Source organism: Parasteatoda tepidariorum, chromosome 7 (assembly GCF_043381705.1).
Source record: "Parasteatoda tepidariorum isolate YZ-2023 chromosome 7, CAS_Ptep_4.0, whole genome shotgun sequence".
NCBI classification, from domain to species: Eukaryota; Metazoa; Arthropoda; class Arachnida; order Araneae; family Theridiidae; genus Parasteatoda; species Parasteatoda tepidariorum.
Window position 1 is genome coordinate 44,799,032 of NC_092210.1, and position 26,430 is coordinate 44,825,461.

A 26,430-nucleotide genomic window follows, 5' to 3' on the forward strand; every position below is an offset into this window, starting at 1 on the left:
GCTGTCAATTCTTAATACCTCTGATAATACTTAATACTTCTGATAATAATACTTCTTCGTTAATAATAATTGAGTTCGTGCTGTATTTAATCCATTATTGCCTATTTTTGAGATACCACCAATGAGCAATACACAACAATTCCATGAATGCTTTTTTGTACTTAACACTCCTTTTTTTAATAATGGTTGCATTCGAAAAAATTCTTCCAGCATTTATTTTGTAGAGTAACATACTCAGCAGGGAATGTAATAATGTTGAGGTTTTTCTATCTCTGATAAATGCATTACCTTTCCTTATCACTTTTGTAAAGTATCTCTGCTGTATCTAATCATGAGATTGTTGTTATAGTTGCAATAAGCAATATATATATATATNATTCTTTGTTTTCTTTTTTCTTTTAAAAAAGTTGGCTATATATATATATATATATATATATATAGCCAACTTTTTTAAAAGAAAAAAGAAAACAAAGAATATTGAAATTCATAATTTAAAAAAAAAGTATGAGTAATATTCAAAGCATGAACTTTCATGTATTTTATATTTAAAGTTAATTCTAAAACATTAATTGATTCAAAGAGCTTCGTAGTCTTAAAGGGCATCATATTAATGAAAAATAATTTATTTAGAAGCAAGACTACTTTAATAATTACGATTTAATGCCTGGAGGATTCAATTAACAAATAAACATAGTTTGAATAAGAATTATTACGAGTAATATATCTATTTTTGTAGAAATAAATTAATTTAATTTGAAATATAACCATTAGAAATGTATGAGTAAACAAACAGATAATTAAATGCATTAGTGTTTCAAAACTGCTTTGACCTGCACAGAAGAGAAAGGTCAATGTAAATATTTAGTTGAAAAATTCTCCGAAAAAGTGATTAAAGATTAGTTAACCTTTTGACATTTAATATAATGTCAATAAATTTCGTCACTAATGGAAAAGAAATTAAAATACGTAAAATAATAAAGCTGTTTTCCTTTTCTAACATAAAAGAGTAATCGAGACAATAAAACTTTAAAATACTGTACTTAAGAACAACGTCTAAACGGTTATGATAAATAGAAAAAAAAACTTTTGATTCATTTTATTTTGTTCCTACCGAAAAGCATTCTTGCAAAGAAAAATCTACTATTCAACAAAATTTAATTCTTTTCGCGCAAAATCGCATTAACTTGAAATTTAATTTCCCAACACAGAAGATAAAAAAAGAAAAACTTCTAAAGGTATATTTAAAAAAATAAAACTTATGTTGTGAAGTAAGTCGTGAACAAAGTTTGGGTTCGCATTCTTTAATTTTATCTAACAGTCTTTTTGTGAGCCTGATATTAATTTTTTTTGCTGTAGTACTCATAATAAATAATGAGGTTGCATTTTTATCTATGATAAAAAATTCAGTGCCTTTATAATGAACTTCATTAATGCATTTAAATTTTTGTTTTCGACGTTTTATTTTATAACTTTATTAGGAAGAAGTATTATTTAATAATGTTTTAATATTTTTAAAATAATGCTTATAACTTGGAAACGTGTGATGTTCGTGTTTTTACATCAGATTGTTTTTAATATTTCATAGCAAAAATACATATTCTCTTTTAATTTTTTCATCCAATTCTCTGCAAATTGTTGCAAAATGTTACTAAAGACCTTTGATTAATTAAAACACGGTAAAAAGTTTCCCTGTTTTTTTTATATTTGTTTTTCACTTAAATTAATTAAATTTAATTTAATTACAAATTTAAGGAGCCAAATCTACTTAATTTACATTATTTTTAAACGTAGGAAATTAGAACTAAACATAAATTAATTACACAATTTATTTTTGAAAACGAAACAAAATATAAGAAAAACATTTTTGTGGTTAAAAACATTAAAATATTTTATTATAAGCATTATAACAAAAACGTAAGTTTAATGACAAATGTAGAAGAATAAAGTGACCTAATGTTTCGTAGCATTGCCTTTAGCTTTGATTACTGCATATAAACGATCTTGTACGGAATAAACAAGATTTTGGCGATCTTTTTAGTCCCATTAGCTCATGTAGACCTAATGCTTTTCCCTAGCTAAGCTTTATTTTTAGCAGTAATTTCTGTAATTTTTTCTTTACTATCTCCCATACATTTTTAATTGGGTTGAGATCTAGTGAATCAGCTGGCCCCTCTTCATCAGTTTCTTAACTCCATACATCAAATCAACTAAGATCTACCAGATCTCGGTTGATTTGATGTATGGAGGGGAGCTAAATCTTGTTGGAAATTAAAATCCCCCTATAACAAATCTTCGGACGAAAGAACCATGTAGAGTATTTTGACATATACCTAAATTAACCTTTTCCTAGAGAATACGTATCCTTCTAGCTCTTGCCTTCTTGCAAATCCATACCACCATACCAGCCACAAATTTTTCCAAATATTTCAGTCACTTTTTATAAAACGCTTCTTGTTTCATCCTCCAAACTTGAATACCATGTTTGCCATAAGATGCAGAAAACATACTTTCATAACTAAATATTATCTTTCTTCTATCTTTTAAGCCCCATAACAATCTTGATTCGTATCATCCTATTCTTACAAGCTTTTGTTGTGCTGTCATACGTGGTTTTGTTTTTAGAGCACAAGATTGAAACTAAAATTTAGGAAGAGCATTAATGTTTTTGATTTAGAAATATTGATCCTTTCTTCTTTTCATTTCGATGTAAATATCGTACAATTCTAAATTGATTTTTCAACTATAGTCTTCAGTTTTCTGTCATCTCTATGTGAAGTTTTTGGTTTTTGGCTACAATTACAGCGATTACATGTCTATGCAATAAATTTAAAATTTTCATAAGTCACTCGTTAATTATTGAAACCAAATATCATAATTGCATATTCTAATATATTGGACCAATTAAATTAAATATTCTAATATTTTAAGATTTAAGAATTTCTTTAATTGTCATCTTTTTCCAAAAAAAGAAAAAGTTTTACATTTTTAAGCTCGTGTCGTAGTTTGATTTCGCAATCGCAACGCTCGAGTACGCCCTCTAGCGGATAAGTAATTTTCAGGCTTTCATTTATTAGGTTTTCATTTAGTTCTATCAGAATCATTAGCAGAGAAGGATGCCTTTTTTTAGCAGCAAACAAAAATCAAAATTTCCTTAAGGAAAACGCTGAAAACTTCAAAGAACGACCCAGAACATTGATAAATCTTTCTGATACAGAACGCGCCCAACATTTGAAGAACAATTTCTCAATAGTGTTCACCTTTCTATTATCAACAACATAACTTCCGATTTCGTGACCGCATACTGTTGCAGATGTGTGCATTACGGTAAAAATTTTTTGCTTTTGTTTTCTTGAATTCATTACAAATTGAAATGAAGTCAGCATTGCTTACTTCATTCCAATGAATAAATGTGAATTCGGAACGAACAGAACTGTAATAGTTATAGAATATCCTTCTTCTTTATAGAATAGTATATATTTTTGTATCTTTATAATTCGAAAAACAACAGTAAAGAATCATCCAAATTACCTGAAACATTATCCTTTGTGTTGATTATTAATAAATTTTTATCGCTTTCTTGGTAAGTATTTTTTAATTTTGAACGATAAATTTCAACTAGAATTCATCTATTCTCTTTTTAAGTTATATATTGAAATTCATAACGAGATCTTGCAATTAAAAAATTTTATTGTGTGGTATGTCATCTTAAAGTAAAGAAGGGATAATCTATTTATATATTATTTGAGAATAAAGTTTTGAAAAGCAGAACATATCATTTTGGAATTCTCCGGATTTATAAATCAGGTAAGTGTTATGATTTTCATAATAAAAAATTTACTTGTAAATATTTTTTTTCTTATTTGATGATATTTCTCTATAGAATGGTTTTCTACTTCCGATTAAGAATTAAAAAAAAAACATGAAAGTTTTTTTTTTAATTTGAGTAATTTTTAGAATAGTTTTTTTTAAGCAGTCTTTATTTTGCATTTTTTAGTTTATAAATAATGATTTTTATTGAAACTTAAAATGTTTTGATAAAAATTATTGTCAAAAAACTTTTTTTGCAAAATTAAATGATATAAAATTATAGTCTTATGTATAATTTTTGCATATTTTAATGCTTGAAGCAATATGATTCATAAAACTATTTAATGTAAACTTTAAATAGGTCTCTCATGTTATATCATTAAATTTAGTAAAGCGATTACGAGGGTTTCAACTCTAATAAGAAGACACATTTTTTTTTCTGTTTATATACAAATGTTTTTCCGGTGTGTTTTGGATGTTCCTTCCCTAAAAAAAAATAAGAGATACCATTTTGTTTTCGCTTGCATAAGAAGGAATATCAAACATTTTTCTTTTTATAAGTTTAATACGCAATAATAAAGTAGGAACGTTACAATGCTATACGCTCATTAAAGACGTCTCCTGAGCAACTGAAGGACTGGTCATATAGAAATCGCAGGTATTCGTCTCATACAACAACGCTCCTTATAGTACGTTGAAATCGCTAATTGAAAGTTAATTTCCTATAAAAATATCGTTTGCATATATGCATTATATAATACTTGAATTTAAAGTTTTTTATTTTCTTCTGATGTGATAAAAAGATTATTCTAATATTTTGAATCAGAGTCGCAGTCATTATGACGAGTATTGTCAGATTTTCCGTAGAAGAGTTGAATTACTTGTTTTTTTCATGACACTGAAAATAGAACAAGACTAGTCAGTTTGTTAGTATTTAAAAAAATACTATCACTGAACATGTAGTATATGACTATTGTAATATGCAGGGGAATTTAGTACAGCGTCTACAAACTTAATGGGAAAGATAAGGCATAGTGCACGAAATAAAACAGAAAGCATTCTGAATATCTTTTGATCTAGTGATCGGATTTTTACGTATTTAGATTCAGTCTTAATGGTTCTTGGATCTAGTCTTAAACATGCTAACTAATTAGAAATCAGACCCAAACACACACTTTCTCCGAATAAACATACCCTTTATTCTATGGATTTGGATTCTTGACCCACGAATTAGGGAGAATACTGCAAAGAAAGAAAATGTTCCCAATAACTTAGACAGAAGAGCAAATAACAGAAAGTTGAACCAATTTATGTTAATTTAACTTTTGACGCATTTCGCAATAATTCGGAAATTTTTAGAAATTACATAAAATATGATATATTTTAAATTGTTTTGAATATTGTAGGATATTTTTTATGGTGTATTTTTGGCAATTTGATCATGGCAACTGTCTAAAAGGATATTTGAAACAAGTTTCTTACCTTTCTTATCATTTTTCGTTATAAATAAAAAAAAATTATTAACAAAGGGTAAACCAGTTATACTTTTACTTAGGCAATAGCTTTGTGAAGGCAAAAAAACTGAACAGAAAGCATAAAATATTATTTGTAAAGGGACAAAAAGATTTTACTTAATGAAATGGGGGACTTGTAATCTCAGATTCAATGGCAAGTCCATACCTAGTTCAATTCCGCCAATTTAATACATTATCCAGAAAATGTAATAAACAAACATTTCAAACCTGTACATTAACTCATACATACTTTTAACTAATGATGAATATTTCTATTGAAGATATAATTTAATTACATCTCACAGAATCTACGACTCAGCATAGTTTCCTCATCGAAGCTTTTGAATAAATATAATCTTAATTAAATAAACATTTCAAATCTTTAATAATCTGTGCTTTAGAAGAGTTTGTCTTCAAAGTGTTTATTTGGTCAAAGAAATGAGTTCGCATTTAATGATTCACAATAAAGCTAAATGAGTGCGGTGAATTTTATTTGAATTGCTTATTTACTTTAATTAAAATATAAATATTAATTACAAATCATTTGATACTTCAATATGAATAGAATGATGGGAAATAATTTTATCAGCAGACAGAAATTCAAGTAGCGAATAAATTTTCTGGATTAAAATATTTTAATTTATAAAAATTTTGTTCTCTGTCACTTCTATGCCATTTGTAATGAAATCAGTAGGTTGTTCTGTTTTTGCAAATGTATTTTCTAACCTTTTTTCACATTTTGTAAATGGCATTCTTCTATAAGCTGACTGGTTCGCTAAACAATGTGATAGCTGAGGATTACTATGTGTTGGAGGTAAGGGACATCATATCCATTTGTTTCCAGAATCGAGTTGATACCATGTTGCAAGTTTCTCACTATATCTTGTGGTATATACTATGTTAGCTATGTAACGAAGTTAAGTGATTTGTAAAAAAAACATGTCCAAATTTTTCTAGCGATAAAAGATACTAAAATCTGCTCTCTTTAAAAACGAAATTCTTGTGACGAGATGTTCTTTCTGACGTACTTATTTATTTATTTGTAATTAAACTAATAACTCAAAAATATTTCTCTTTCTCTAATGTAAATGAGGGGTACTCAATTTTCACGAAACTTTCTTCCTTTTTCACGAAACTGGTTCCTGGTATATGCTTCGAGCAAACGTTTTGTCCAATTTACGGAATAACTATCATCTCTTCTTCAAGGAAAAAAAATCATCTATATTAAAGTAATATTTTGTCAAAAAAAGAAATGAAAAAATATGACCTCTTAACTCCTTATGTATCTGAACTTTTCTAATAATCAATTTATCGTAGGCACCATATAGGTGGATCAATGTCACCTCAATAACACAAGAAGGTAAGATAGAACAGAGAAATAATTTGTACCCATGACCAAAGCGGGATTTGAACCCTTGGTCCTCCTGGTACGAGGCCCACTAGTAGATGATTATACAAGGTGCCTTGTCCAGTCATTTTATTTTTTATCGTCTAGTTTTTATTCTAGTTTCATCATTCAAGTTAACTATCTCCCACAATGCAGTAGAGGTTTTGAGTTGAGGAAACATACTCGAAATAAATTTGGTAGTTCGCTTTTCGCCTCAAATCACGTGATTTTGAGACAAAATGATTCTCAAAATAAAGGAAATGCCTCTCAAGGATTGTTGAATTATTAAAAGTGAGAATTCGTTTTATAAGAGTGTATATTATTAAAACAAATGACTTAGTTTAAAATTTTACTATTTTCGCTATATGAAAGCATATATTGGTTTCAAAACATCATTTTTTTTATTGAATACTATTTATAGTAGTAAGTATTGTTATGGTTGGATATTTTTTCTACGTCAACGCTGTGACGCAATTTGCCCACCTAAGTTCAAAGTTTGAACGAAATTAATCGGCTCTTGTCTGAGATATCACAATACGAAAATGTATCATATTACGTTTGTTAATAAAAATAATTAAAAATTACAGTGCTCACATACAAAGGGTAAATTTGTTGCTTCAGTATTAATTTTTGCTCATTAGTAAAATAATTCATCGTATTTTTACAAGTCATTAAAATAATTTGGTATTTTACATTAACAGTGTAGTAGTTTTTAATGTTTCTTAGGCTTCTTAGAAATCTTCCTTTTCTCTCAAAATTTAAAAGCAAGTAAAGATTTAAAATGATTACTCCGAAAATTGAGAACATAGTAGTTGCTTTCCCGAGAATATAAGAAGTGTCACTTGCAATGGAAGGGACATGTAATTGCAAGGATAGATGCGTCAATAGATCAATATGTGAGTCATGCGGAGGTAAGCACTGTTTCTCAAAATGCACCGAAAAAACAACATTCTGCATAACTGCCACGAAAATAATTGCAAATTCGACGAGAACTTTAGTACGAACCATAAAGCATCGGACTGCCATTCCTACATAAAAATCTGGAATGAAGCAATTAAATTATTAGGCAAATTTAGATCGGGATCAAAAAAATAACAACAACAACAACTTAACAACGATCAATTTCATCAATACAGCAGTTAAAACCAACACATAAATTACGATGAACTAAATCCGACAGCAAGACAAACTTTATACACTACACGCAATTATGATTACTACTCAATGCACCAATTCTGCAAACTCTATCTCTTCATGATACTATAACCAATCAAATTTACTTTCAACAAAATCGCAAACCCACCATACTTCCTATGATACTATTATCACGCAAGCTAACCTAATACATTCGATACCACCAACTAATCTCCTTCCAATTGCATACAACAAATACAGTCCGATTCTAATAGCAGTCCAAGAACCACATACAAAAAAAAAAAAAAAACAATTAAATAACCGCAACACCCAAGAGATGAGAAACCTGGCTGTCTCACACCAAAAAAGTAGGATAATTATACACAGGAGTTCCAAGACAAATAACAGTTTTACTTAAAACCCTGAATGCAATTTCACTTGTCATTTAAATCAACGACAATCCGGCTGTAGTCATTTCTACTTATTCATCGCCACAAGATGATGCTAAAAACATTATGAACGAACTGACACAGCATCTAAAAAATACTTCATGCCTTTTAGCGATCATCCTTGGAGACTTCAACTCACACCACAGGAACTGGGGCTACATCAACAACAATAGTAGAGGAAATCATCTACGGAATTTTATCATTTCGTCAAATTTATATTCAATCAACAACAAATCAGAACTTTCAGTAACAGCACCTACCAAGGATGGCCAGACTTAATCCTAACAACAGACAAATCCTTAGCTAACGCCTTAACACGAAGCGTACTATAAAAAGAAACACTAAGTGACCACTGTTGAGTCCTACTCAAAATCCAAGATAAAGGAACACAACACACGCTGACGCTGTTCAAAACCCAATGTGGCAATCTTTTCAAAATAAACAAAGTACTAGGTAAGTTAGTCAAAAACATTATTATAGAAATAGACAATACAAATAACAAGCAAGAAATGGAAAACACGACTGAATACCTGATAAATACGATACAACATGCATGCAACCAAACTTTAAAGAAAACTCTTCAAGTCATGGCACCAAAAATACCATGGTGAACCAAGTGAGCTGCAAATAAAGAAAAAACAACTCCAGGTTACGAGGAAAAGATTTCAAAAATGTCAAGATAAGAGCCTAAAGAATACCTTCGAAAATAATTTTAAACAAGCAAGAGCCAACTATATTAAACTAATAAACAAAGCCAAAAGCTCTTGTTGGAAGGAGTTTTGCACCAAGTCCACTACCACCTTCGGCAAAGCATACAAAACCTTCTTCCTAAAAGGTTCTCTACCATTCGAACTCATTCAACTAGGAAGCAACACATGCTTCAAAGATAATTCCCAAGGCATCTTGGACTCTTTATACACAACTGTCACGCAAGATTTAAATATCCTAGTACCAACCAGCACTAATAAAGACTTATTCATAGCTGTGAAGAAATAGATAGATAAATTGATTCATTGCCAACCAAGAAAGCACCTGATCCTGATGGAACTGATAATGAAATTCTGAAGACAATCTGCAGAGCTTTTCCAGACATCCTACATAAATACATCCAGAAATGTTTAAAACTGGAACACTTCTCAAGGGCATTAAAACAAGGTTCCCTCAAAGTTTTTCACGAACTTGGTAAAGGTACAACAAGCATATAAAATTATCGCCCCATCACCCTACTCCCAACCATAGGAAAACTCTTAGAAAAAAGAGTAACATATAGACTGACATATTTAATTGAACGCAATGATCTACTTAATCGCAACGAATTCGGATTCAGGAGAGGAACCTCTGTGGATGATGAACTTCTAAACATAATTACGGAAGTAAATACCTGCAGAAATCTGAAACAATAAACAATTAATCTCTCCATTGATATCGAAGGGGCTTTCATGGATTAAAGCACATGGATCAATAACAACGATGGAAACGAACAAGCAGATAACTTAGCTAAAGAGGCAATTAATAAGGGTTAATTTTTAAACATCAAAGTTCCAAAATCTCATTAAGTATAAAGCTAAAACGCAAATTAAGAAGGATTGGTAACACTACTGGCATCATCACAAATTGAAATCAGGAATATTAATCAGAAAAATGTTACCAGATGTCTCATTCAAACCTGTAGAATGGAATTGGCAGACAATCCTCTTCTTTACAGAGCATTATCCCTTTAAATCGTATCTAAAACGCTTCTGCTTGACTTCTGACAGCACATGTACCCGTGGAGGAGTTGGAACAGTGTGGCACTATGAAATACAATGTCCGCTTACCACATCCTACCACTTTAAACAACCAAAGCTAGAATTGATCGTAGCCTGAAAGACATCTATCTATACGAATCCTAAGTTGAAACAGAAGGCACCCAACCTGATTAATTCTCTAGAAGAATACGAGGCAATCCTGAAGTGATTTTCATGAAAAAATGACACAATTATGCAATGGTGAGCCCCAGCCACTATTAAACTTGACTAATTAGCTCTGGATACTTTCCGATCAAAATGCCCTAACTAATAGAAAATCTATTTTTTCTTTCAGTTTTTTAATTTTTTTTTAATTTCGTATCTTTCTTTCTTTTTGTTTTTGTTGCGATTTACTATTTGTTCTCTTTCTTCTATCTGTCTTGTCTTCCAATCTTAACTATTAACTGATAAATGCTCTCTTAGGGGCATATGCATGGGGTAAAATCATGTCTCGAAAAACCGCCCGTCCTCGGCGGTCAAAAATTCCCCTCGGACAACGAAATTCTCGAATCCGACGTCCGCGCGGACGGCCGTTTTCCCGTTAATTTTCTTGATACATTTTCAATTCTTGCTATTAGAATTGATGTTTTCTCTGTCTTGGAGTACTGCAGTGGTTGAAAGGGGCTTTTCAGCAATGAACTTACAAAAAAAACACATTACTTACTGGTCTTAAACAAGAAGCGCTAAACGTAATTATGAACATCTACCTAAATGGAAAACCCCTTTCAGATTTCTGTGCAGAAACCTTTGTAAATCCTTGGCATGATTGTAGAACTGGCAAACGTCATATTTGATTCATTTAAAAAACGCAGTACCCTCGGATAAATTGACATTCCAGATAATTTGACCTTTGTCATTTAAATTATTTCATGAAATAAATAAATTATTTTATAAAAGAAATACTAGGTTACTATTATTAACCTAGTATTTCGTTTATTACTGTATAATGTAATCCAAGTAACTACTAATTCATTGTGTAATTTATATAAATGTTTGTAATAAATAAGAGAAAATTATATTTTTATTTATTTAGAAGCTACTGGTTAGTTTCAAAGGAGGACGGGTACATTGCATATTGGGCAAGCCGTCCTCGGGGACGGGTAAAATTTCTGAGTTTTTTCGAGTCCTGGGTTAAATGTTGGTGTGTGATGCCTTAGAGCATAGCATGTAAAAAAATTTTTGGTTACATTTACTTTTCAATTTTGTATTTTTTATTTAAGGTGTGGTAATAAAAAACTATTATTTTGAAAACCGAATTTTCTGGTAAACCATATGAACGGAAAAAATTACGAAATGAATGGTTTAAATACCATATATTTCAGTTTTATTAATCAAAATTAAGTTTTTCCTTTTTACCAGAAGTGTCATTGCCATACGTTAATTTTTCCATAATTTATTTTTCTCTGTACCAAATAGATGCTTGAAAGTAAAGCTATAAAATATTTTTTTTCCATTTCCTTTGCTTAATTTTTATTATTATATTTAAATGGTTTGACTTATGTGAATTGCCAGAACCGGAAAAACTTCTACTTATTTTCATTATCACTGAAAAGGTGAATCATTATCATCGAAACTCTATTATTACCGAAACTCTATTAAACCTATCAAAAAGAAAATAAAGATAAATTTCCAACATAAAACTATAATGACAAACAGTTTCTATATCATGTCATTTTTAAATTCTATAATTCAAGCTAATTTAAACATTAAGTTTTATAAAAATGGGTTGGATGATGGGTACTTGTCAGATTCTTAAATTACAATCCATCTTGAAATACAAATTTTAATAAGCACTGAATTAATGCAGACACTACATCAATTGTAATACTTACTAAAAAACTGCTACAAAAGTTTAATTATTTTTCCAGATGTTGACACCTTATACTACGAATTCTCTTTTACTTAAATTATGCAATTTAATTTTATAAAAGTAAAATATCAAAATTTCCACTAAATAAAATTCATTATTTTTACAATAAAACATGCTTTTTTTAATAAATGATAAGCTTTTAAGCACAAATTTATCTATAAATCAAGGTAGTTTATGTCCATTACAACTCAAAAACTTTTTTACTATAATTAATTAAAATTTGTTTCACTTATTACAAATGCTTTTATATAGTTTCAGAAGATACAAACTTCGTGTAGCAATGATTATTTTAACGTATTTTAAACAATTTTTTCATACATAGCTTTAAGCTTGTTATTAAGGTTACAAAATAAACAACTTTTATACACAACAATTGAGCATTTATTTTATTTTAATTTTATAATTTATTGCCACTATTATTTGCTCACCTCCAAGAGAAATGAAACTATTTTACAAAACAAATAAATATCAGCCTAAAATATAGAATGATTCTCTTTAAGGTGCTTTCATCGTTCAAGAAGAGGAGCAGCAAAGCTTTTCTTCTGAATCACCGAAAATTAGTTTTCACTGCCACGGGCTAAGAATTGCTGGTTCTTTAATAATGGCAGCAGACTATGAATATGTTTCCAAATGTCGCCTTTGGGACCCATCGAAACGTGTGCAATAGTTCCCAAATGAAATATTAATATATCCCTTTCGTAGTTGTGTTTGTATTATTAGAATTAAATGAAGCTTTAGGAAAAGGGTATCATGATTGAATATAAACTTGTTCAAAAATGAACCAACCTTCAGAATCTGTTGGGTCAGGTGTGAAAAAGTATTCTAAAGTCAAATTAAAATCTATGGCTTTTCAGTATCTATTGGAAAAACTGCTGGAACTCCAAATCAAAGTCAAAATAACATTTTTAACTGAGATGTACTTTTCTTTCTTTCCCAGAAATTCATTTCAAATTGTAAGGCCTGATTCAACTTGTGTTTGTTTATTTTCTATAGCACCAAATTTGTTGAAACTTGCTCCAGCGTAGTAAAATCACGCTCAACAATCATTGCACAATAATCATAATCACGCTCAAGTTTTTACATGTTCAAGTGTGCATTGATTAATTAAAAGCCATTCTTCAAACAATACACTAAGAAGAAAGTATGGTCAAAGCTACCAGAATATGGTACAATTTACCGTGTTTCTGGCTAAATGAAAACAGCAAAAAATCAGTAAATTTTATCGAAGTTTTTTCAATTGGTAAAGTTAAATATTAAATATGGTTTTATAATATGTGATAAATGTGGCAAAATTTAGTAATTTTGATCATGATATCTTAGAGCATTTACTTTTCGTTTTATATTTTTTTTACTAAATGCGTGGTAATAAGACCTATAATTTTGAAAACCGGAATTTTCTTTAAGCTGTTACCATATAAACAAAAAATTTGCTAAATAAATGGTTTAAAAACCGTATATTTTGTATCTTATTACTAAAATAATGTTGTTTTTTTAACCTGAAATGTCATTACCATAAAATACAGTAATTTCACCCGAATTTTTTCGACTTGTAGGTAAATTAATCAATGGGAAGGATTCCACAACAAGTGTTTTCTAAAAAGTCTTCTTGAATTCAAGATGGATTCAGAGAAGTTCAAAATAAAACTAATAAGAATAATACTTAAAATACGTCTGGACTTTTGATTCTGAGGAAATATTTGATGGATTCACCGGGATTTTCAAATCGTAAAGCAATCTCAGACTTACTCTTTGTTCCAAATCTATTTTTCAAACTTTGATTTGGGCAAAGTATTTTAATTATCAATTACATATAAGAGTCTCTTTTATGTACATACATATTTTGTAACCGATTATAAGCATATAGAATTTTCATAAATCAATAACAAAATGCAAATATATCATTCCTTAAATGTTTTAAATTTATTTTTAAAAATTTTAATAAACGTTCTTTCGTTATTCAGAATAAAACTGGAATAATCATAAATAACAATAATAACCCCACTCTCCTTTTAAAAGAAACATCTAAAAATGCATCATAAACTCACGAGAAATATCTTATTATAATTACTTTTGACATACTTTATTTTATATAAGGTTTTCTTTGAATCTTCATGAATGGTATCACTAACTAAACATTCAGTGACTAATGTAGCAATTTAACATTTACGTCTGAATAATCTGTAACTTTTAAATCTGAGTAACTATATATTACTTTTTGAGAGAATAACCAAAATATTGAGTTAAAACTAAATTAGGGCTTTTTGTGTTGAATTAAATAATTATGTAAAAGCTTTAGATAATTTAGAATATGATAATTTAGTGAAATGGAGTAACTATCGGTAGGGCACTATTTCTCAGTGGTTAATTATTTTTTTTGTCGATTTACTAATACAATAGCTACACATTCCTTTTCTATATCTGGTACAAGATTAATTTCTCGAACTCAAAATCTGACATTACCATTCGCATTTGAATTTCGAGTAAAAACCTGCTTTTATGTAACTTCAGTTTAAGATAAACATCAATAAAAATATAGTAACTAGGCACATTAGAAAATTAAAATCATTGCAAAAAATATAAAGAATTAAAAATTAAGATCGGGTAAAATTCTTTTTGCAAAAAGCTTACCTCTTAAAAAAGTTATTTATCAAAACTCAATCAACTTTGTTTTCAGCATGTTACAGTGAAATGCAAGTTTTCTTGCGTTATCGGTTTGGGTAAGAAGAAAATGTGTGTGAACATCCCTTGCGATATATCTTTTCGATTGTGAGTAGAAAATAAGGTTGTTTCATCAGGGTGTTTTATATTTTACTGACTTCTAAATTTATTCAATATCAGGGAGAACAACCTAATTTTATCATAATGGCCATAAATTATAACTGCCATAATTGAAATTTCATAGATGTGATCAGCACTCTATATAATTGAATAGCATTTTGAAATGTTTTAATATGATCCTATGTTTATGAATTATCTTCTCTGTATTTCGATTTTAAGACAGTTAAAAATGGATACTTAAACTTCATGAAACTTTCTTCGTTTTGGCGCTTTCTTCGTAACCTCATCGTAATGAAACTTGTTATGAAACTTTCTTCGTAACCACATCGTTTGAGCGAACAAAGCGACGAAATAATTATCGTCACTTTTTTGAGAAAACGAATTTCGTCAATAGTAAAGAAATATTATGTCATTCAATTTTTTTCCAACCAAAAAAAATTAATAATAATAAAATAAATAAAATAAATAAAATAAATAAAATAAATAAAATAAATAAAATAAACCACCTCGTTGTGTGGAATGTATTTCTAATAATCCCTTTATCGAGGGCACCATGGAAATAAGTCAATGACACTAAATAATGAGATAAATTATATTCATGTCCGAAGCGTGGTTCAAACCCGTAGTGTTCTTGGTAGGAGGCCGACGTCTTGACCACCATACAGCTGGTCGGTTTATTTCGCCTCTTTTCGATCGTCTAGTTTTAATCCTAGTTTCGTCTTTCTAGTTAACAATCATCCACAATATTCTGCGATGTGGCTTCGAGTTAAGGAAGCATTTTCGTCACATATTTGAGAGTTTCCATTCAGTCACAAATCACGTGACGAAATAATTCTCAAAATTCATGAAATAATAACTCAAAGATTGCTGAATTGTTAAAATTGAGAGTTTTGTTTACGAGAGTGAATGACTCTGTTTTAGAGCATATAATTATTTCTCATTAATGATCTTGTAAGCTGAAACTAAATTATTTTTCCTAAATCAACTTTTCAAGAGAGCAAGTAGTTTTTACATATTCGTTCAATGAAATAAACCTGAATCATAGTTATATACATGACATCTATCTTAATAAGAAATAAATGTGCCTCCATGTAAATCGAAACTAAACTGTAAGAACTGTGTAATATTTCTTTGAATTCGGTCTTAAATAATTTAAAAAATTGTATTAAAGAACGTTTTTTTTCTTCAAATTTGCACCAAATTAAACGTTTACATACTCTTTAAAGATAGTAGTTACTATATAATTCCATAAGTGTTTGAATTTATTTACACTCTTCAAATCGCGCATGAAAACTTGATTTAGTGTTAATCTGTCTATTTTAATTTAAATTAAAAACAGTTTTTAATTATTTATTTTTAAATTTAGTCAGCATGGGAGAGATTTCTCAAGCATTACATTTGGCTATGACGAAACAATGAACTAGATTTTGTATTAAAAGTACGTTTTTTCGTAAATCGTAAATATACTGCAAAAACTGCTTAATATCTCCTTAAATTCGGTCTTAAATAATCAAAAAAATTTTGTTAAGGAACGCTTCATTTCAAATTAATACCAAATTAAACGTTTACAAACTCTTTAAAGAGAGTAGTTACTATATAAATCCATCGTAAGTGTTTGAATTTATTTACACCCTTTAAATCGCGCATGAAAATTTAATTTAGTGGTAATCTGAAATGAAGTACTCCTTTTCACAATTTTCACAATTTCACAACTACAGTTTTCATATTGTACAGCTTCAGATATATATTATTTTAATTTAGAAAAAAAAACAGTTTTTAATTATCTATTTTTAAATTTAGTCAGGATGAGAGAGATTTCTTTAACGTTAGATTTGGATATGACGTAACCATGAACTAGATTTTTTATTAAAAGTATGTTTCGTTGTAAATCGTAAATAAACTGTAAAAACTGTGTAATATCTCTTCGAAATTGCGGTTGAACAATTTAAAAGAATTGTGCTAAGGAACCATTAATTTCAAGTTAAAACCAAATTGAACGTTTACATACATTTTAAAGAGAGAAGTTAATGTATAAATCCGTTATAGGTTTTTTAATTTATTTGCATCCGTGAAATTGTGCGTGAAAATTGGATTTTGTGTTAATCTAAAATAAAGTGTTCCTTTTCACACTCAGAAATAAAACTCTCACTTTTGACGATTATGCGCAAGGAATTTTAATGGCATGTACAAGAGCTGTTAATAAATATTGTCAAATTAAACAATTTAATGTGATAAGTTGTTTTACAAGCTTTTATTTAAAAAAAATGGCAACTGCGTCTGTGTATTTTTGTTAAAGGTCATTCATAAAAACTAACCTATTTGATTTATTGATCATATTTCGAGTGCTTAGAAATATAAGTTTAGTATGATGAGATTGCTGAGCATATTAATAATTTACAACAGGAAATATTTTTCTCTATTATGGAAATATATATAAAATATTAATAAATTTAATAAAATATTTAGCTGTCATAAATAGTTACAAATTTTAGGGTGAAATTTTTTTAAGATACGTTTTTGTTGCTACAAGCATTTTTTTGTTGTTGTTGTAAATTTGATAATGCTATCTCTACAGAGTCATCAATATTTTACGAAAACATGACTACACGGAAAAAAAATCTGGTAAAATTATAGTATTCTATGGTAATGGCATTTCTGGTAAAAAGAATCATAACTCTGGTTAATAAAACCAAAATATAAGGGTATTAAAGTCATTCACTTAGTAATTTTCACGTTCATATGATAACAGTTTACTGGAAATTCTGGTTTTCATAATAGTTCTTATTAACACACATTTAGTAAAAATATCAACGTGAAAAGTAAATTGAACCGAATTGAAAGCCATTCTCTAAAGTATCTAAAATTACCAAATTTTACCACATTTACCTAACATATTTTAAAACCATATCGATTTATAATTATACAAAAATAATTAATAAAGAACTCCGATAAAAATTGTCGGGATTTTGGGTGTTCACATGGAGCCAGAAACTCGGTAATTTTCACTTTTTCCCCATCTTTTTTTAGCCATACTTTTTTTTCTCATTGTAGAATCATATTTAGAATGATTGCAACAAATTATTCAGAAAGTCATATTATGAGGTCACAATTTAACATTTGAAGGGAAAAAAAAGCTTTAGAATACGTCTTATCAGTCATTATCAAAAGCGATTAGATTAAAGGACGGATTAAATTAATAAGAAACCAGTTGAATGAGTGGTTAAGTATAACAAGAAAGCGTTTGGCTTTCTTAGGAATGAGCTCATTCTCGAATACAAATAAATTTGGAGCAATTGCATGTATATTTTGCTCCTATGCTAGATGAAGTTTTATAGCTTTTTTCCCTTTAAATATCAATTTTCGACTATTAATGATAATATTTTTTTACTTAAGTCTTATACAAAAAAACTTTAAAACGTATTGATGGGGGACTACGTGGTGTGTCTATTCAACTTTCTGAGATAAACTCCAAATTACAATTCGGAGATTAGTTGTATTAAGAAAATCACTGAGTTATTATCATTTTCTAAAAAAATGGATATTTCTAAAAAAACAATAATTTGAGCAACAAACAAGCTCATTAAAATTTCGGACAAGTATATAAATAACATTTTTCCTTTTTTTGAGTCTGTGTAATCAATAATATAGACACTTGATTCTTTTGAGAAAAAAATGAAATATAACCAATATACAGATTATTTTGCAGATATTAAATTGTCTTATGCGTCATGCCAAAAAAGGCATAACATGTTTCCACTCATTTGATAATTAAATTTTCATTTCATTTAATCTTTTTTTTAATAAAAATCTATGCATTAATTTTGCACATCAGAACAGCTCTTAGAGCAGATATCAAGTTCAAGCTTGTACAGTAAATCCAAAATTGCACGTAAAATTAGAATGTTAGCAATAATAATTACGTATTACTACACCGTAAAAAATTCCTAATGAAATTACAGTAAAAAGTACCGGAACTCACTGTGCCAGTACTTTTTAGAGCAAAATCCATTTTTACTGGAACATGTTACGGAGCAAAAATTGTAATATACCGTAAATTTTACTGTAAAAATTACAATAAAATCACTGAATCACTCTACTTTAAAAATTTTTACTGTAAATATTATGGTAGAAATGTATTTTAAGATAAAAAGAGATTCTGAAGTAAAATAGATTTTACGGATGATAAATGTTCTGGATGATACGCGTAAGGATGATATAGTGATGGTACTTTATACCGTAATTTGAATATTCGGAATTTTTACAGTGTAACTAAATCATGGGTTCCTTACTATTTTTTATCAAAGTATTAGAGTCTAATTACCATTACCAGATCTTTTCAAGAAAAAAATATATAATTTTCTTATCATATTATTATTTATACCTCTTTAAGTTTTTGCATAGTTTTTACAGTATGGAGAGGAAATTTAGACTACTGACGATGGCGTTTATTTCCTCTTTAATCGATAATCCACTGATAATACACGTCGTCTTTAAATATTAGACTTCCACTCTGCAGAATATAGATACATCCTTCTCTTTCATTTCTTTAAATTTTAATACGCTCAACAAACACAACTATATATATATATACATACATACAAACATTATTGTACTAAATTGCTCAAATACTTGGAGGAAACTATTCCGATAACTATTTAATTCATGGAGAAAAAAAGTATGGTAAAATTACGGTACTGCATGGTAATGACTAATGACATTTTTGCTAAAAAATATATAATTCTGGTTAACAAACCATAATACGACATATTTAAACCATTCATTTGGTAATTTTTCCATTCCTATGGTAAGGGTTTATTGGAAATTATAGTTTTTTCACCTCACATTTAGTACAAAATACCAATCTGAAAAGTAAATTTAATCGAATAAATTGTTTATATTCTTTGTTCTAAGGTATCACTGTAAAGATGCCAACTTTTTCACAAATTAAAAAACAATATTTTATTGTTAATTTTATCAACAACATTACTAACTCACTTCGATAAAAATTACTTTGCTTTTTGGTGTTCCTATAGAGCCAGAATTATGATAAGTTTTACCATGTTCTGCTTGTTTTGACCATACTTTTTGCCTCAGTGAAGAGGGATTGCAAAGTATTACTTTACCAGAAGCTTAAGACACGCGAAGTATAAACATTTAGAGATATTTTTATGACTTAAATAATATTTCAAGTCTTCCAAATGATGAAAGAGTTAGTTATGTTTTTTATCTTAATTGGAAAGCGAGATAATTCTTTTTCTTGTTTCCCTCCCACTTATTCAACCTAACGAGGTGTTTGAACTTATTTCTTTACAATTTTTAGTTTTTTTTTTTATGATCAATTTCTTCCCAAACTGCCAAAGTCTTCTACAGCTTCATGAAATTTGGAAAATAAAAGATTTTATTTACATTAATTTGCTTTTGAGGAAGCCATCAAACAGTTTCAGAATATTTTTTTTCATGATTAATAAAGACGGAAAATATGCTATTTGGAATTCCAATTTTAAAAATAAAGCATTTAAACATTCAAGGCAAATAATACTGAATTTAATTTAAAGTATTGATATTTTTATTCAAAATAGCAAAAAAAAAAATTTAAAATTGAAGCTTAATATTTTTAGCCTTACCAAAGTTAAAAATACTTTTTTTAAAAAATTATTTAATTTTAAACTTTTTTAAAACAAAAACGTTTTATGGAAAGTTTATGAACATTTTCTCATACAACATCTTATACAAAAATTATAAAAATTAAAAATAATGTATGCATTTTTTGTAAAGAAAGCGTGCAAAACACTTTTAGAATGATATCCTTAGAACAATTAACGTAATATAAGATTCAAGATATAAGCAGTATAGAAACTATATGAAAGACGAGACATTCTAGAAACATGCTATGTAATTCACTGTTCACGATTACCAATGTTTTCCGTGTGCTTGTAATTTTTAACCTAATCCAGAAGACAAGGGAACTCAAAACACACTTCAGAAATCATATCCACGCAAGGTTTATCTTTCCCTTTTTAGGTTGTATCTTCCGCCAAGTGATTTTATAGTAGTTAGCCGTTTATGAAATGCTTAGCAACACCATTTTTTCTTAGGAAGACTTGAAACAAGTGGTTCAGGTAGGATTTTCCAAAAATTTTAAAATCTTTTTTTTTCTTCTTTTTTTACGATGGAAGAAATCTACCACTAGTCTACTACAGAAATCTACCATGGTTATAAATGTCTTACAAATGGAAGTAAATATTTTGATGTTGTCTCCAGTTTTTAGGATGAATTGCTATTTTTTAACTCGAATACGTTTGATATAAAAACAATATAAGAGATACATCACTCAAAAGTAAAAAAATTCTGATAATTATTTAAAAAAAAAGCAATTTAGGCAAGTAATTAATAGCTGTAAATTAATAAGTTAATCAATTCATAATAATGGATTTAATATATTGAAACAATGTTTACGCATTGAATCTTTTTTATTTTCCTACCTTAAGAAACATTTATCTAAATTAATTAAATTTTATAATGCAGTTTTAAAATACTAGGAGTCTTCACTCACTAACCACAGTGGTAGCTTCTCAGTTATCCTTGTTTTTTTCCCTCAAAAGTCAATTAAGAAAGACAATTTAGTTTCGAAAATATACAATTATTATAATTTTATATAGGAATCATTAATAGGTTAATTGTAATGAAATGAACGGATACCTAGATTTGAAAACTAATCAATGAATGGAAAAAAACATATTTAAATTTAGAAATACAGAATGTGTGACATAAGTATTAAATGAGAAGTATTTTTACTTGTTAATAATGTATAACGATAACTTAATATCATTTAACAGTTCAAATTGGTAACAATTTTTATCGCTCTTACATCTTTCATATTTTTTAAAATTTTGATACGAATGTTAAAATTTATGTCAGGAAACATCTAATCACTCATTCTCTCTTTTTATTAAATATGTTAATTTTCTAGTAATTTTTGAAATTAAGTCAAACGTGAGCTTATATATTAAAGCACTTGAGGGAGAAATTTTTTTCTATGACAATGAATGAATAGTCATTATTTTTGGCAGAAAAAAATGGGATAAAAGGCGATGAAAAAGTACGTAAAATTGCTAATAACTTTCGAACAAAATGTAATTTAGAAATAAAAAAAGAACGTGCTATGTTCATAAAAGACAATTACATGTATCATCATGTCTAATTTTAACTCTAATATTCTTTTCGGGGATTGCAGAGTATTGTACATTATTTTTTACTAAAAGTTCGACAGTTGATAATTCTTGAATGAATTATTTTTATTTCATTGTATCTCCAATATATTTTGCTACACAAAGTTTCCAAATATCAAATAATTTATTTTTATACCATTGTATCTCCATTATATTTTGCTACACTACACTTCTAATTATAGAATGAATTATTTTTATACCATTGTATCTCCATTATATTTTGCTACACTACGTTTCTGATTATCGAATGAATTATTTTTATACCATTGTATCTTTATTATATTTTGCTATACTACGTTTCTAATTACCGAATGAATTATTTTTATACCATTATATCTCCATTATATTTTGCTATACTGAGTTTCTAATTATCGAATGAATTATTTTTATACCATAATATCTCCATTATATTTTGCTATACTGAGTTTCTAATTATCGAATGAATGATTTTTATACCATTGTATCTCCATTATATTTTGCTACACAAAGATTCTAATTTCAAGTTTTAAAGTTTTATTGTTTATGTGTATTTTGTGTATATCATTTTAACTTAACGTAAAACTGAATACCCCAAACAGATTTTTATAATAGTTTTTCTAATATTAAAAAAACAAAACAAAATAACAAGCATTACAAATAATGCTTGTTAAGTATCATTTTGAATCTTCTCTTAATCTGAAGCTTAGTGACAAGATTTTTTTTACTTTCAAATTTAATTCTGTGATAAATAAAAATTTTTTCGACTTGTTAGGAATTATAGCAACAACTAAAAAATTCTCAAGCATCTGAAATTTATTTCTTCTTTCTTTTCCGCTCATGCAATATTCAATTCAAGAAATTTAGATAAAACATGATATTCATTCCCTCTTTTATGCATTTTAAAATTTACAAATGTAAATAATTTCATCCAAAATGAGTGGTTTCAAAAAGCTAAATTGGAGAATTTCTGATACGCACATGCTAAATTTTATTCACAAAATAAAAAAAGGAGAGCAACATACACAATTATTTTTGTATTTGAATAAATATTTTCTTGGATGCAAAACCTGAGAAAAAATTTTTTTTGCACCGTTGATATGTTAAATTTCACAAATGACAAAAAAAATTAAATTTTTTTTTCTTTTTTTTTTTTAACGAGAAAAGCATTTTAAGCCCTTATAGATTTTAACGAAAATTGTCCGCTATGAAAACTAATATATTTTAGTTCGTGGGCCACAAAAAAAGGCTTCGAGGGCGGAATGCGGCCTGCGGACTGCCAGTTGGAAACCCTTGATCTAAACCATGGGAACACGTCCCACCACTACCACTTTTAGCAATACACCTACTGATTTAACACTATAGAATATTACATTATATAATAGAAAGAACCAGAGTAAAATAAATAATTTACAACTATTATGGAGATAATATTTTTAATAAACTAATTGTATTTTAAAGTTCAAAGCCTTAATAACGACATTACCATTATACTATTTTTTACTCAACCGTTGAATAAGTTATAAGAGTTATTAGTGAAATAACCTAATTATTTTGAAATAGTTATAATTTCAATTTTAAATGTTCATAGTTAATTTAAATCATTAATGTAATGCATCGCCTTTTAAAGTTTTTAAAATTCTATATTTTAATGTTTAAATAAAAAAATTATTTAATATTAAAACAGCCAAAAAAAATTTTGTGTGCGCATAAACTAACTTCTTTGATAATTTTAGCAAACTTGAAAAAGTATTTGGAACGAAAATTTTTAGCTAAAAAAGGGGATAACTTTGAAATTAAAGATATCTTAAAAATATGTAATGATAAAATATAACTATAATAACAAACAATGTAGTTGTAAAATTGATATTAATAAGATTATTTATTTAAATTTAACAGTATCGTGTTTATATTTTGTACAATAACTTTGTTTTAACAATTAACAGTTTCATAATTTTTTAAATAATCAATAATGTAGTAGTTTATTTTTGACAATGAAAAATTTATTAATAATTACTAAAATTTAATAAATTACAATAATTAATGTTTCATTGTTCTCTTTAACACAGTTTAGAAAACACTTACAAAAACTGACAAATTCTTTCAATTTTTTGTGATATTTTATCTTTCTATAAATGTACAAAATTCGTTATCAGACTTTTTGTCGTATTTTACGAGTGAATGAGTTTTGATATGACAGTACGTATTATGCTATTTTAATTACTACTGAATGATTAATTGAAATATTTTGATTTATTTTTAATAAAATCTTTCATATTTTTATTTGTTTTCCATATTTTTTACAAATAGCATTTTAAATAAATTCTGAAATTTGAAAGAAAATTAAATGACATATTGTTTTGCTTCATACTTGTTTTAAAAAATTATCTATTATAAGTCGGAAAATTACTTAAAAATAATTCAAAGCAAGATATTTAAATGTTACGTTGTTACGTTTATCAGTTTTTGAGATTTATCACCTTGAAGTGAAAAAAAATGGCCAGCAAGATAAAAGCATTTTGAGTTTTTGTATCACTCGAAATTCTATGCGGGAAAAAAAAGAAACTTTGTCTTATATTGTTTTCTAATTGAGAGGAGAACTTTTTTGTTTCACTTAAAAGATAATTAATAAGCGTATTCTTTTAAGCAATAAACTTATGTTTCAACTCTCGTAAAAATAAAAAAAAAATGTTTAGATTATCGCACCAAAATAATATGTCATACTAATGAAAACATCATATAATAAGAAGTCTAAATATTTTTTTATTAAATGTTGAATGAATGCTCTAGTTCAGTTTAAACAACATTTGTATAAAAGTTATAAATAATATTTATTCACATGTTCTAAGTTTTATCATTTTAACCGGACCACTTAATCATTTTTGTACAAATTTTTCTCTAAAAAATGTTGGCTCATTGAATACGATATATGAAGAACTGGTTTATTTTATGGTGAAATAAAGTAGATGGCACAATTAGAAAATTTTACTTCTGGGCAGTGGCCAGCAGTAGCCATTTTAACAGCGGAAACTTTTCAAAAAACACGTTTACTTTTTAAAAAAATTGAAATTTTACGATATTAAAAAAATTTTAATATTAATTAATTATAGCATTTCCCAAAATATAGTAAAAAATACAAAGTAATTTTTACTATATTTTGGGAAATATAATAAAAATTACCTTGTAATTACAAAAATATAGTAAAATTTTAAGGAACAAGTGTGAAATAAAATAATTTTCATAACATTATAAAATATTTATAAGTATTTTATAATTATTAATAGTATTTTATAATATAATCCGTATTTATTAAAAAAAATCATAATAAAATGCACATGGGGTGCATTTATTTTTATCTTGTGATCGGGTGGCGATGGGGTTGCTACTAATAATAAATTTTTTAATTAAAATTTGTTATATTTAGTCGCTCGTGTTCGCATGTGCGAAAGTTGATTAAGTCCTATAGAAGTGCTTCAATCCGGGATGTATTTGGTTTTAACGGAGAAAGATTTTAAATGTTTTTATTTTTTAGTAAATAGAATTTATTAGCAATTTAATTATGCAATACATGTATAAAAAAATATATAATTTTGCATCTTCAAATTCGATGCTTAGGAAATAGAATTTGGTTGAGTTAAATTTCTGATTAAATAATTCAACATATTTTCATGGATAACACTCAACATAAATATCAATAACTGGTTATTAAAAATATATTTACTCACCGTCTAGCATACGATCATTTCACATCTTGTAATTCTCAGGAGTGCATTCAACAAAATTCGTGTCACACTTTTAATCCATCCCCATCCACTAAAACTCACTAAGAATCGAACTCAATATGAAAAAGGTCGAAAAAGAGATGCGCGAATCATTCCAGCATCTTTCCTCATCTAAGGTGAATGTCTGGATGACGGGGGAAATATATTCGCGGGACTGAGGAGGTTCTCCCTGGCGCAGGCCCGCTTTTTCTCTGGCTCCACCTTTCGACTCTATCTTCGGGAAAAAGGGGAGAACTTGGTTGTTTCATTGTACGTTGCCATAGTTACGGAAGCTACATCATAACACACTTCTACTGGCTGGAATAAAGCAGAATGTTGAGTCACTCCAGTTTTTTGTTGTGTTCCTTTTTTTCGGGAAAATTCAGTGTTTAGATGGAGTATTAAGGTTTTCAGGGGTGGGAGTGTTTGGGTTTTGGGAATAAAAGATTATTTCACCTGAATATTTCGTAGAAATGCTTTTTTCTTTCTTCATATCATTTTCGAACTATGGAAAAAAAACTCATTATGGGGTCAGCGCAATACTTTTTTTTCCTGGGACGATAGAATTTATTTGAAAGATTGCTGTAATTGCTTTGCTGAAATTTTATGATGAGTCAAGTTCGTGGATTTTTATTCCTGTGTGGGTGGTTTCTCTTGTAATTCTATCGTTTTCTTCTTTAAATTGAGTGCCGTAGGAGATTTATTTATTCGATTTTGTATCAAAACCTATCATTTCTT

General features: G+C 28.0%; 1 protein-coding gene across 2 annotated transcripts in view; it reads right to left on the reverse strand.

Annotated features, from left to right (window-relative positions):
* The window catches only part of LOC107452271 (Eag-like K[+] channel), a 249,174-nt gene extending 223,157 nt beyond the window's left edge, over nt 1–26,017 (reverse strand). Inside the window, exon 1 of one of the 2 annotated variants that reach the window (XM_016068630.3) lies at nt 25,657–25,925. The gene's annotated coding sequence lies outside the window, so the exon portion shown is untranslated. Of the gene's footprint in view, nt 1–25,656 lie in introns of both variants that reach the window. The other variant, XM_071183358.1, reaches the window with a different exon arrangement.
* Nucleotides 26,018–26,430: the final 413 nt, after the last annotated feature.